Source organism: Coturnix japonica, chromosome Z, assembly GCF_054131305.1.
Source record: "Coturnix japonica strain WE chromosome Z, WE-NBRP24, whole genome shotgun sequence".
In the NCBI taxonomy this organism is placed as follows: Eukaryota; Metazoa; Chordata; class Aves; order Galliformes; family Phasianidae; genus Coturnix; species Coturnix japonica.
This window is the reverse complement of record NC_140702.1, coordinates 35,091,273-35,104,435: the sequence shown is the minus strand read 5'-3', so window position 1 is coordinate 35,104,435 and position 13,163 is coordinate 35,091,273. Positions and strand designations below refer to the sequence as shown.

General features: G+C 39.1%; 1 long non-coding RNA gene across 1 annotated transcript; it reads left to right on the top strand.

Annotated features, from left to right (window-relative positions):
* The first annotated feature begins 9,723 nt into the window (after window positions 1–9,723).
* On the top strand, window positions 9,724–13,098 carry LOC146753915 (uncharacterized). The gene is made up of 3 exons (XR_014939063.1): window positions 9,724–10,061; window positions 11,706–11,899; window positions 12,976–13,098. It is a non-coding gene; the product is annotated as an uncharacterized LOC146753915 (long non-coding RNA).
* Window positions 13,099–13,163: the final 65 nt, after the last annotated feature.

Genomic DNA, 13,163 nt, shown 5'->3' with positions numbered 1-13,163 from the left:
CCAAGGCTTGAGGACTTACCATTACAGATGTGCTTTTTTAGGCCATTCTGCACAACCCATCTGATTTTCAGTGGCTACTCAGCACTTTGATAATCCAAGACTTTGATTTTGTGTTTTGAGCAAGAATACCAACAAATGGCTTTGTTCATACTGTGGAAGGTGGGAATAAGCCCCTAAATAAAAAGGATAAATGTAAGGGTGAGAATATATCAACTGAAGTGAGTGGACAGTGATACTGGCTAAGGGAATTCAGAGCTGCTGAGTGCAGAAGTTCTGCTTTGCTTTAAGAGCACTAATATATCATTCTGTGAGGTTCCAGGGTTCTCTAACTCCATGAATCCTGATGGTGAGCTTGACTGGAGTCACCTCGAATGGTGGTTCCGTAAAGCCATATCTTCAGTGTTACAACTCTCAGGGGCTGTTTGCAGCTTACTCTGAAACCTTTGTGCCACAAGTGCTGTAGTACATCAGGCTTGACTCTGTCCGAGCTGTATTTTGTCATGATGCTAAGCAATCTTTATAGCAAACTGATCTGTGCTTGACTGAAGACCATGCTCAGCCTCTGAGGATCTGAGGAAGGGTCTATTTCCAGGTGGGTCTTCAAAGTTAGGTTTCAGATGCACTATTAGGTAACAAGTGGATTAACAAGCTATCGTACATCAGCTGAGCTGTGGTAGCCAATTGTACGTGATTTTAGCCCAGCACAAACTCAAACTGAACACATGGGCTTACTCACTTCACTAAGATCATTGGTGTGACCTTGAATTTGTCATGCTAAACGAAGGCAAACAGTCCCTTATAATCAGTGTACCTGCTTGTCTGATAAGATATAGCTGTGGTCCAGTTTAGATCAAGGCTGAGATCATTAGACAGGTACCATGTATGGGTAATAGAGACAATGCGAACAAGAGCAACTACATTTAGGACTGTAAAACGGAACTGTAACTAAAAAGACAAGGGACTGTCCCTTAGGAGAAAGGAACAAGATATAAGGGTAAATGAATAACAGGAAGCATTTCTGTGCTATGTGGGTGACTAGTTGTATGGATCAGCTGTGGGATCTCCTCCTTGGAAGTCTTCAGAAGCAATCTGGATGTGCTCCTGGGCACACTGCTCTGGGTGCCCATGCTAGGGTGAAGATTGGAAATGATGAATCATAGAATCACAAGGTTGGAAAGGACCTACAAGATCATCTAGTCCAACTGTCCTCCCATCGCCACTGCTACAACAAGCCACTAAACCATATATTGTAGCTCCTTATCCTGATGCCTCTTGAACACTGCCAGGGATGGCGACTCCACCACCTCCCAGGCAGACCATTCCAATGCCTGACCACTCTCTGAGAGAAAAAGTTTTTCCTTATGTCTAATCCAAACCTCTTCCGGTACAACTTGTGGCCATTTCCTTGGGTTCTGTTTGTTGACTGGGAGAAAATCCCAAGCCCCTCCTCATCACAACCTCCCTTCAGGAAGTTGTAGAGTGCAATGAGGTCTCCCCTGAGCCTCCTCTTCTCCAGACTAAACAATTCCAGCTCCCTCAGCCTCTCCTCATAAGACTTGTGCTCCAGACCCCTCACCAGTTTTCATTGCCCTTCTCTGGACATGTTCCAGAGCCTCAGTGTCTTTCTTGTAGTGAGGGGCCCAGAACTGAATATAGTAGTCTAATTGTGGAAATCCTGAGCTCCCTGACAACCTCAACCAATCTGCCTGCCTGTTGAAATCTTCAAGGACATGTAACTTGGCTTGCTTTAGGCTCTAATCCAGAACAGCTGGGGCTGCAGCCATTCAGGTGGCAACTTTCATACCTAAAGCTTTAGGAGTTACTACTAATTTTATTTTTTCATTATGCTTCTTTTGTTTCAGTTGGAAAGAGGAGACCCAGTGATGGCTTGATAACATATGAAGGTGTTTGTATCTTACAGTAACTTTGAAAGAATAATTTTCTCATTTAGGAGGATGTAATTACCGGAGGAGCACGGAGATGCCTTTTTTCCCCCCTTTGGTAGGCAGTGCAACAACAATATTCAGCTCCCTTTAGATCTTAAAGCTTATATGGACCATTCTGCAACTCTATTTTTTTCTGTTATGCAATCACCACAAACAAGTGATACTGAATATATGTATATATATATTCCATATACACTAAAAGTAAAACAAAAGAGGAGAGAGCAGAAGTCAAGGATCACTAAGAAAAGCTCTTCAGCTGATTCCCCTCCTGCACTTATGAAGAAAAATGAGATGTGACTTCAGATAAGAGGAAGTCTGATTAAAAAATATTTAGTGATATGCATTATATTAGACTGAGGAGTAAGGATGTAATGAAGTAGCAACCTTCACTCCCTCCCACCCCACTCTTACTTTACTAGCTATCATTTTAGGGACGAAGGAAGAAATAAAGAGGACTGAGAGATGAGTAATCCTTTAAAACATGCTTAATCAGCTGAGAAGGTCCTCAGGTGATAAAAATTTGCATTATGCTGTCGGTATATAAGCACAAGATTATATTACATAAAGCTCTTAGAGGAAACCAGTAGGAAAAGACATGAGAAGTCTATTCTAAAGCCTAAAATGTAAACAAACAGATAAACCAAAACAAAAAAGCACTGACAATGTTGATAATCAGCTGGAGTGTTATTCAAACCGCCTTGCTAGTTCTTGTAGAACTGTGAGTCAGATTCAAGACAGTAGATGCAGAAGGCAGGATGCAATGCCATCTTTTGTAGTCTCTACTTCTGCAATAGAATTCAGCCCTAAGGAGCTAAAAATACATTTTTTTTTTCCAAACATAAGCCCTGCTTTGCTTTGTTCTGTTTTAAAAGCATGGTAAAAATAAATTCCTAATAAAATATGACGTGAGCTCACTTTATTTCCTTTGTTTCTCTGAATCTGAAGCAGAGTCAAAAAGTAACATTTTTGTATTAAACGAAATTATTCCTGACAGTCTTAATGTCACGTTTCAACTTGATGTGATTTAGAACGGGCAAGTTACAAAGCCCTAAAAAAATGGGGTTTTATGATGGAAATGCTGACAGACCCTTAACTACAGCAGCGTTGCTGGGCGCCACACTAATAAAAGGTGGCAAGGGTCCAGGAGTCTTCACAGCTGCATGTTGAAACTTTATTAAGTATCTGACTATAGTTTGCAGGTCCTTGCCAGATCATAACTCATTTAATTCTGACACATTCCAGTTTATAATTAGCGTTGTACTAATATGTTCCTAACTGGTACCAGTGTATTTTTAAAGTGTTTTTCCTCTCCTGTAAAACAAGGCTGTTCCCAAAACCAAAGGTGCACTGACATTTGGCAACCAAGCAATTTTTTGATCCTTGGGCTAAAATAATTCAAATGCTAACGGCCCATGTCTGCGAGGAGGCATGAAGAACCCGGAAACATCTGTAATTCCCAAGGCAGGAGAAATAAAGCAATTTCTAACTTTCTCCAAGCAAAGTATTTTGCTTGCCTTTAGCAATCAATGACAAACCAAACTGTTCTTACAATACAACTGTGATGGCTTGCAATTAGGAAATAATTGTAAAAGCAGAATAAGCAAACACAATTGGTTCAAAACTTTGCCGAGTAATAAAATAGCTGAGCTAATACATGGAAGGTGTAAACATAATTATTTAAATCTACTGTTGGACACCTGCCACCTGAAAACCAATATGTTTTGGGTAACTGCACACTTCCATAGCTCATTCATGTTTCATGATATCACCTATCACTGGAACACGAGTGATCCTTTATATGTAGGGATGATCTTTACTTACAGAAGTACCAGCTTACTTTGGTTGCTGTTGTTTGAGGTTCTTGTCAGTTCATTTCCAGCTGCTCTTACTTATTTCCATGCTGCTGCAGCAATTTGGGCAGGTACTTGGACAATGCCCTCTACTCCCAGTGGTCTTGGAAAGTCAGAGAAGGTGGACTGGGAGAGTGTGCCATACGGTCTTCCAAATGTCAAGAACCTGACGAGTGTTGTTCTAAAAAGCTTCTAAAAGTCTTGGGTGGCAGCATTCTGGGCTTTTTTTTTTTTTTTTTTTTTTTGGCAGCAGTCCTCCAGTGCTCAGGCTGAGAACTAGGTGAGCCACAGTTATGAACTTGTATGCATGCAGCATTTCTCTAGCCTTACAACAGATCAATGATAAAGAGAAGAAATTTTGATTCAGTCATTCCATCTCTTCATGGCGGGATAGTTGGACATCTCTGTACTGAGTGGCAACACAGACATGAGCTGGTGTATTCAATTGCTGATCCAGTAAACTGCTAAATGTTTATGCTAAAACAGACTTTACTGTATTCACATAACTAATAGAACAATGAAGAATGCAAACAAAGAACCGGGTTTAGGATAAAAATTATGTCACTAAAATGATCCCTCCTTTTGCTGGTATTAAAGGATGGGAAAGATAACATATATTGTTCAGTATTTCTAGTACTTTGAATATATATATTTGTGACTTATGAATAACTGTAATCATGGAAATTCCTATAATACACTGGTTTCCTAACTTTCTGTCAAGCTTGCGCTGTGCATTGAATCCTCAGTGGCTGAATACTCAGAACTTTCCTAACAATTTCATAGACAGAAAACAAGATGGACAAACTACTTATACCTATAGGACAGAAGCAAAGAGAACTCTATCCCTTTCACCAATATATATTTTTTCATTTTAAGTTAAAGACACAATTAAAAAAATACAAGAAAAAAGTATTACATTCACTTGAAATGCTGCTGCCTTTTTTTTTTTTTTTTTTTTCCCTTCTCCAGTTTAGGGTCATCAGCATAACACACAGCTGCTAAGCACTGAGACCAAAGTGCTTCACAGCCTTCAATTAAAATACAGACTAATGTTTGACTCACATTCAAACAAGTATGAACATACATGCAGTTGATAGTAGGTGATAATTCTGCAACTTTCAGAAGAAAGAAAAGGAAGGAAAGAAAATTGAAAGCATGAGAAAAATAGAATAGGATGGAAAAAAAAGACTCAACTCCATATTTAATGAGGCTCTTGGCACATAATATGGAAGAGTTGACTTCTGTTAACATGTTTTTTCATTTCCCAATTTAATGCTTCAGAAAACAGAACAGTCTGACAAGTCAGAAATATGTTGTTACCTAACGGCGCTAAACATGTGCACAGAACCTCAAATGTTTGAACTGGCTAAGCTATGTTAACTTTGTTTTCTATGTTATCAAGGATTTTTAAAAAAGCTCCTTCTGGCCTCTTACTATGCCTAAGAGAGAAGCTGCCAGTATATGATAACTGGTCTAAAGGGAACAAATTCTGGGTTAAGCCTACAGCAAACCTGTGCTGAAATGAAGGAAAACAACTACTCTATTTTTCTGTGAAAAACTCAGTGAATCACTCTAAGAAATATTAAACCTGCTTTTTAAGCAAAATGAATTTTCTTCAAACTTAGTAATAACTTTTTTTTTTTTTTTTTTTTTTAAAAAATATAAATTTATTTTAGAGCTCTCTTAGAGCCCTTTGAAGAAAGCTTGCATCAGATTTGGAATGGAACTGGATCTTAAATGATCCATATGGAATCACAAAACACTTCAAATATTGCATATATTGAAGCTTCTAAAACCAATCTTTGAACATATTTAGCTTTCAAAGATGAGATTCAGCTACCTGCCTTTCCCGTCTGGGTCTGAGCGTGATACCTAACACTGTCATAATAAAGACACCAGGGGAGATGTAGGCACCTGATAGCACCTGAGCAAAAACAATTATTTAATTGTTCAAACCATGACAGTTGATTACAGGATGGACAGAAGAAAAAGAATAGGCAATTGTTTTCTCTTCACTGTTCCTCCCTTACTGTTGCTTACCATTTTGCCATTTCTTGTTCATTCAGTTAGGTTTTTGGAGCTCATGAGTCAGATTTCATTTCTAGAAGACCCCATTGCATGTATTCAGAGCTCTGAAACCTTCATATACAAACATATACAAAGCTCCTCTGATTTTTTTATTTTATTTGTGTGTGTGTGTGTGTCTTTGCTTTCTTAAGTGGAAATTAACACCGATATAATGCATTTAAATCTTCAGGAAATCTGTGTCTTGGAGTTATTCAGTGTCTATTTCATCTCAGAAATAGAGAATTTACTGTGTGTAAGGAGGACATAATTTAATCATTGGCCTTTGTGTAAGAAGTAAGGAGACATTCTGATTAACTAAAATACTAGTCAGCAATCATTTAATCTTCAGCCATAGATTTAATTGTTTTGTGTGTATCATTTTTCAATCTATCATTACTATTTCGTTCTTTCATCTTCCTTTCCCTTTCCTGTTTTGATTTCAGTTTGCTGCAGCTTGAGACTTTGAAGAAAGAGCCAAAATGACTATCATCTAGAATATCAATAACACGAGCAAAAGTCCTCGCCCATCCCTTCTTGGTGATTTTTATTTCCTTTCCTGTCACACTGTTCTCCATGCACACATACACAATTTAGTATGTGTCCAGATCCTCTGCAAGGATGAACTCTGTCTGTGGATGTGAAACCATGTCTCTTTTTAGCTCCAAGTATTATTGCCCTCATGTGAAACTTTTTTCAAGATTATATGAGTAACAGTGTGTAAGGACAGAGCGCAAAAGACTTCCAAGACTGATCCCAAGGACAAAGAAAGTTCCTCTCCTTAAATTTTTCATACTCTGAATTCCTTGTTTTAGATCAGGTTGTAAGATTTCATAATGTTCAAAGCATGACATCTGGTCTGCGCTTGTTTAAAATTCTGCTGAATTTTCTTTGGTTCAAGCAAAGAAGAACCCTTTTAACACTCAAGTTTCCAGAGGAAGAGTCAAGTCCCTGACATGTTGTGAAGGACAGGCACACTGCTCTACAAGCAAACACAGAGATAAGCATGGTATAACTGAGCCATGCAGGCAATAGAGAAGACTAAGCATATTTAAACACTAGGAAGCTCAGAGAGAAGCCCACACTTCACCTGCCTGTCAGGCCTCGGCAAACCATCTCCCTGTGACCTTTTGATACAGCTCTCCATCCTCACCTCCATGCCCCCGTTATCCCACTGAGAGGGGCTGGAAGGGCATGTGTGCTTGTCAGGAGCAGTGGGAGTGCACCACATACCAGTGGGGTGGGACTTCTTTTGCAGCTGCTGCCCTGCCCCTTAGTGGAACAGCTCAGCCCTCCAGGATCATAAACACCTTCCACTGCTTCTCCTTTACTGCTCCTTAATGAAAGGGTACTCAACCTAAGAAAATATACTATATTTCTCTAATTGTAAAATTTTATTGTGAACTGTGATTAAATCATTTTCAAGCATCGTTGAGTCATACAGAGCTTTGTTTTCCAGTTTAATGCTATTGGTAACCAAAGCCAGTTTTATATCCAGACCACATGGTGAAATAGTCAAGAAGGAAAGAAAACCTTCTAAAACATTACAACCCAAAATTACACTTGCAAAGTATTATTATCATATATCTTTTTTTAGCAGAGTAAAATGATTTTTTTGGAGACTAAAAGAACTTCAAATTCTCCCATTTATATTCATTTCTGATAAAGCAGAGTTTAGGGAATTGTGAAAGCTCAGATGTTGTCCAAATGGGACTAATTTACCCAGATTGTTATTTTAAAACAGTGAATGCAAATATAGTGTTTATAAGTGGTCATGCCTAGGGCACTATTGTCTGCTAAACTTATGTTAACAAATTTAAAGGTATAGTAGTCTACAAAATCTAGGGTTAACTTTCCCTAGTCCTTCGATTACTGAAGTTTCTCCTTTAGCTGGGAAGATTTTGTTTTTGTAGATACTGTTTTTACAGCTACAATTATTTGTGCACTTTCAGGTTCTCTCAGCTTCAGAGCAAGAAGCTTACATGAGGCCTACAACCCTCTGGGCTGGCCAAAATATTTGCAATTTTAATTGTAGTACTTCATAGTCTATTTCTTCACCTTATGTCTTCAGTCTGTATAACAACATTGGTACAATTTTGATGTACAAATTTAGCCATTTTTATCAAAATTTTCCATGGAGCAATGAACATGTCCTCAGTAGTTCCTGCTACTGGGCTTATCAAAATGCTTGAAATGCACAGAAAAGATGTGCCTGTAGAGCAGTTTAAGGCTATATAGAGAGAGATACTTGTTTCAGCTCACAAACTGTATAAAGCACAGAATAGACAAAAAATTTATTCCTGTACATTTTCCTGCAGAGCTTATCAACTGAGAAAATGTATGTCAGCTACAATAAAGCAGGGAACAGGGAAAAGCCAAGGTTGCAGGGTAGGAAAGCTGATAGATTCACGGGGAGTAGCTGTAGATTGCAATGATAGCAGCAATCTGAAGCTGTATGCTCCCCAGTGTTGTGAACTCTCCATCACATGAAGGCTCACAGTTGTCATGGGAAAGGAGCAAAATGCGAAGTGGCTAAAAGAGTTAGAGACAAAAATGAAACTGTGATTATTAATAGGCTGTTGAGGCTGCATTGCCAGGGGAAGGAGAGGTACAAACAACTGTGCCTCTGTCATCCCAAGGAATGGGATAGATCTGGGTAGAAAGACCATTTTAGATTGCTGTTATGCAATTAGTAAGGCCAGCTTGGCCCTCACAGAAAACATACAAACCAGTTGCTTTAGGCAGCATGAGATATCTGACCTAATTACATAGAATTACTCTGTGCCTGGGAAGTGCCTGTGTCTCTCTCTGTTGTAAGGAACTTAACATTGATCTTCTGAATCAAATCTAAGTGAGATGTCCAAATCTGATGGTGTGAGTAACCCCCTAGGAGTAATAAATAAAACCCTGCATAGCTTAGCACTGGCAGGAGGTATGTCTTAGTAGTAGTCATGTTTACTGTTCCCAACTGAATAAGCATTACTCTTAGATTTAACTTTGCTGTGAGAAGGCTTACAGTCCATAATTTCAATATCTCTTTCTACAAATGCTGGTAAGTTTGCCTAGCATTTTAACTGGATCACTTACTATGTTGGCTAGTAACACTTTTTGTGTCCAGAATAAGTAGAAAGGCATTTTTAGTCTGCTACTCTGCACATTCAGAGCTTAATTTTGAAAAATGGATGATGATAGTCATGTCTCCATTTTTAATTCCCTGTATGAGAGGCAGAAAGGCTATTTAACCTTCAGAGGGGAAGTTTAGTGTTCCCTGAAGGCCAGGCTCCCTCAAAATGTCTGAGGATTAGTATTTCAAAACACTACTGCCTTTTGAGTTTTTTTTCCCTTTTGAGTTCTGCTTATAGAAGATGAAATGTACACTTAACTTAGTGATCTTTTATAGGGTTTAAGAATTCTAGTGATCTTTCTTTGTCATCTTTCTGCTCTACAACAGCAATACTCTAGTCCTATCCTTACCAACAAATTTATCTTTCAGATTTATCTCTGAGATGCCATACAGTGCTATGAAAGCTGCAGAAAGAGTAATATAACTGCAGAACATTTAATACATGAAAATGTAAACTAGAAGATAGGTAGATGAGAATGTTCTCACAGAAGGAGGAAAAAAGCTGCTCTTGAGTGATTAACTTTGAGGAAGTGAAAGATTTCTTACTAGCTGAAAAATCACTGCTCTTGGCTCTTCCCTGGTCTGGACTGACTAATTGCCTTGGCATCTATTTCTTTAGCTAACTATAAGGGTGCAGCTTTTGTGTCCCACCCTTTACTCCCTTGCTGGCTGAATCATAGAAAATGCAAGGCCAAAAGCATTTTTGTCCACCCCATGTATGTTGCAGCTGGTTTTCTGCTGTGCGAAAAAATAAAAAATCAATAAAAGGACACTGTAAACTATTCCATTGCCCATTTAATGCAGAACTTGGCCAACTTCCAGTTTCTTTAGGGCACAAAGCAGAGCATTCTCCAAGACCCTGGCAGGTTGTCACCAAGATAAGAATCAGAGGACACGCCACTTTTCTCCTGGTTATACTGTACTGTTAAAACTGAGGGAGAAGAACCCATGTGACTTTTCTTCACCCTGTCAAACTATCCACCAAGGTAGAAGACTGCTTTGGCACTCAACTTGAGGGCTGATAGAGGTTTTAAAATGGATCTGTGCATTGCTTTGTGTCATTGCATGGCTACTGAGGTAAGTTTGCAAGAGTACATGTGGGTGTCTTGGTAACACCAACACTTGAGTAGAAATCTTATGTGATACATGTGGATTCTTCTTCTTCTTCTCTCTTTTTTTTTTTCCTTTTTTTTTTTTTTTTTCCCCAAACATATGCATTAATACAGAGCAAAGTTTTTTGTGTGTGTTCCAGGAGCCTACTACAAGAATAGAATTCAGAAAAATAGATGAGTAGGGGAGAGAGAGATAGAGAGATAGGCATGCAGGCAGGCAGATATTAAAAAAATCTGTCCTTGACCTTCATATGCCAAATAAATTCTTTTTGTTTGAGGTGGGGAAAATCAGTCCCTTAAGGGAAAACAGAGGAGGGGAGAGAGGTAATAAGGAAATGAGTCAGACACAAAGAATTGTTGGCAAACAGAGACACTTCCTAATAAAGGAGGATGGTTTTCAGCTGATCTAATATTAAAAAAAACAAAACAAAACAAAACAAAACCCTATCTTCCCCCCCCTCCCTCCCCCCCCCCCCAAAAAAACCACCCCAAAACAAAACAAAAAAAACCAACTCCACAGATAATATGTGCCTGGTTTTCATTTAGACACCCATATGGCTAGAAATATTAAAGTTTAATAGTAGGGATAAGGTGAGATGTAAGACTCTTTTCTCTCTTTTCTCTCTCTTCACCACATCCCCACAGCACCTTGGGGAATTAGCTGAAGATCTGAATCAGTGCTTTTCCTTCCTTTTTCTTGCCTTTCCTTTTCCTTTCCTTGCCTTTGTTTTGCCTTGTCTTGCCTCTCCTTTTTATAGAGAACTGGTTCTACTGTAGCCATTTAAGAAGCAGTAACATGGTTTCTTCACAGGATTGTTTCTAATCAGATTGGATTAATTTGCATAAATGTATAATTATAATAATTAAAACTTTATTTTAGATTTTATGAAATATGAAGTAGTCTTGATTCACTGATAAAACCCTTGGTTCTTCTTGCTGCAGATGTATTTCTGTCAGCCTTTATCAGGAAGTCAGCATCTTCAGCTAGTGAATATTTGTTGAAGTCCAGTTTTCTCCTGTAAAAATCTGGCTTAGTTTATTGTTCAGATTTAAGACTAAATTTACAGTTGTGATTTAACTCTTTTTAGTCTGAGGAAAAAGTGATGGCTCAGCTCTGAAGGCACAAAGTACTGCTTATTTACAGTAATACCTGGAAGGCAGAACTCCTTCTCTGAAGACGTCGCTAGCATTTAAGAGTTGTGTAACGGTGTGATTATTATCAACACCACTGTCCATAGGGTGATCAGTGCTTTCTCATTCTTCTGACTATATATGTTTGTTTACATATATGTATTTATGTTATGTGATCCTTAGTACAGTTTGAACTTCAGTAGTTCTAGGGTAGATCTAGCCCAGTGGAGGCAAGTATGATTTGCCATTTGCAGACAAATGCATTGTTTCACAGAGAAGTCTTGGTGAAAGTTCACTGTATTGGCAGTTCTCTGGAGGAAGGAGGGGAAATATAACCTCTATGTCTTGCCTACCTTCCTTCCTGTATGTTTCATGGGAGGTCAGTCTAGGATAGACCATATTTGACATTTCTGACCTTGACCTGCAAGTCTGTGAGTTTTTGCTTATTAACAAAATGCCATTATCTTCTTTTCTACAGATATGAGGAGTCAGATGAGGAAAGCTGCAAAAAGAACAAAATCTGTTAACCTTTTTCCTTGAACACACACATCTCTTGATGTTGTATCTATCTTGGGCTAAGAGGAGACATTTTTTATTACACCGTTTTGGAAAACACTGTCACTATGATAAACGAGAACAGTACATTTCTCTGTTTTTATGGTATTGCCACAGGTATTTTTATATGCTTTTCTTCTAGGAGACAGAAAGTATTGCCTGGGATTGAAAATATACTGTTCTCCAATTCTGCTTGGGATGTCAGATGGTGTGAAGGCAAATAGAGCATTCTTTTTCATAATTTCTGATGTTGCTAAGAATTCCCTAGATTGTAATGGCCCTAAAAGGATGTCTATACTGGTCTTGACAACCCACATACATCACAGCTAGTGGCATATACATCAGCTAATACTAAAGAGACAACGCCACTGGAGAAAACCCACAGCAACATCTGGCCTTTTTCAGTGAGAGGCAAGACAACTCAGTCTGCTCATTCATTCTAGCTGTGAAGGAACAATCAGCCCATAAGGTCTCAGTGTCATAGTATCATACTATCATAGTCTCATGCGGGTTGGAAGGGACCTTAGAGATCATCGAGTCCAACCCCCCGGGATTGTGTGCCCCGGTGGCGCAGTGGTAGGAATGCCGCCTTGCAACACTGGGGCCTGGAGTTCGAATCCCCCCTGTGGCGCAAGTGGTAGAAGTGCCACTCTGCTACACAGAGGCTTGAATCCCGGGGGTTGGACTCGATGATATCTAAGGTCCCTTCCAACCCGCATGAGACTATGATACTATGATACTATGATGATGATTTGAGCCTCCTATGTAGCAGAGCAGCTCTTCTACCACTTGTGCCACAGGGGGGATTCGAACCCAGGGCCTCTGGTGTTGCAATGTGGCATTCCTACCACTTGCGCCACCGGGGCACACTGTCAAAAGCCATATTCAAGCAGAAATTTGTGTTGGCATTGTTAATGTATGCAAGCTATTTCAAAATGGAAATCAGCCCCAAATACATCTGCAAATATACTGGTATGTATATAGGATTTCAACTCTGTGCTCTGTGTTAGTTATGACACAACTGTTCTGCTCAGTTTTTTTTCCTTCCATTCTGCAATTGCTGTAAACTTCGGCGACTAAACCTTCTAGAGAAATTACCCCAGGCACAATGAGTTAATGGACTCATTTATTGATTGCCTGAAAGTTTGCAGCATTAGCAGTTCCTCCCATTCATTTATTTTTGTCTTTGACAGAATATACAATGAAACGTCACTGGATGAACTACCAGAGATTCATTCCACTCCATTGTCTTTTTAAGCTGCTTTGCTTGTGGAAAATGTACTGAAGCAGATGAATGCCAGCAACATAAATATGATTCAGCCTGCATGAGGAAGCTTATACTCACTGAACTCCACTGGAATTGTGATAGAGGTAGCAGACT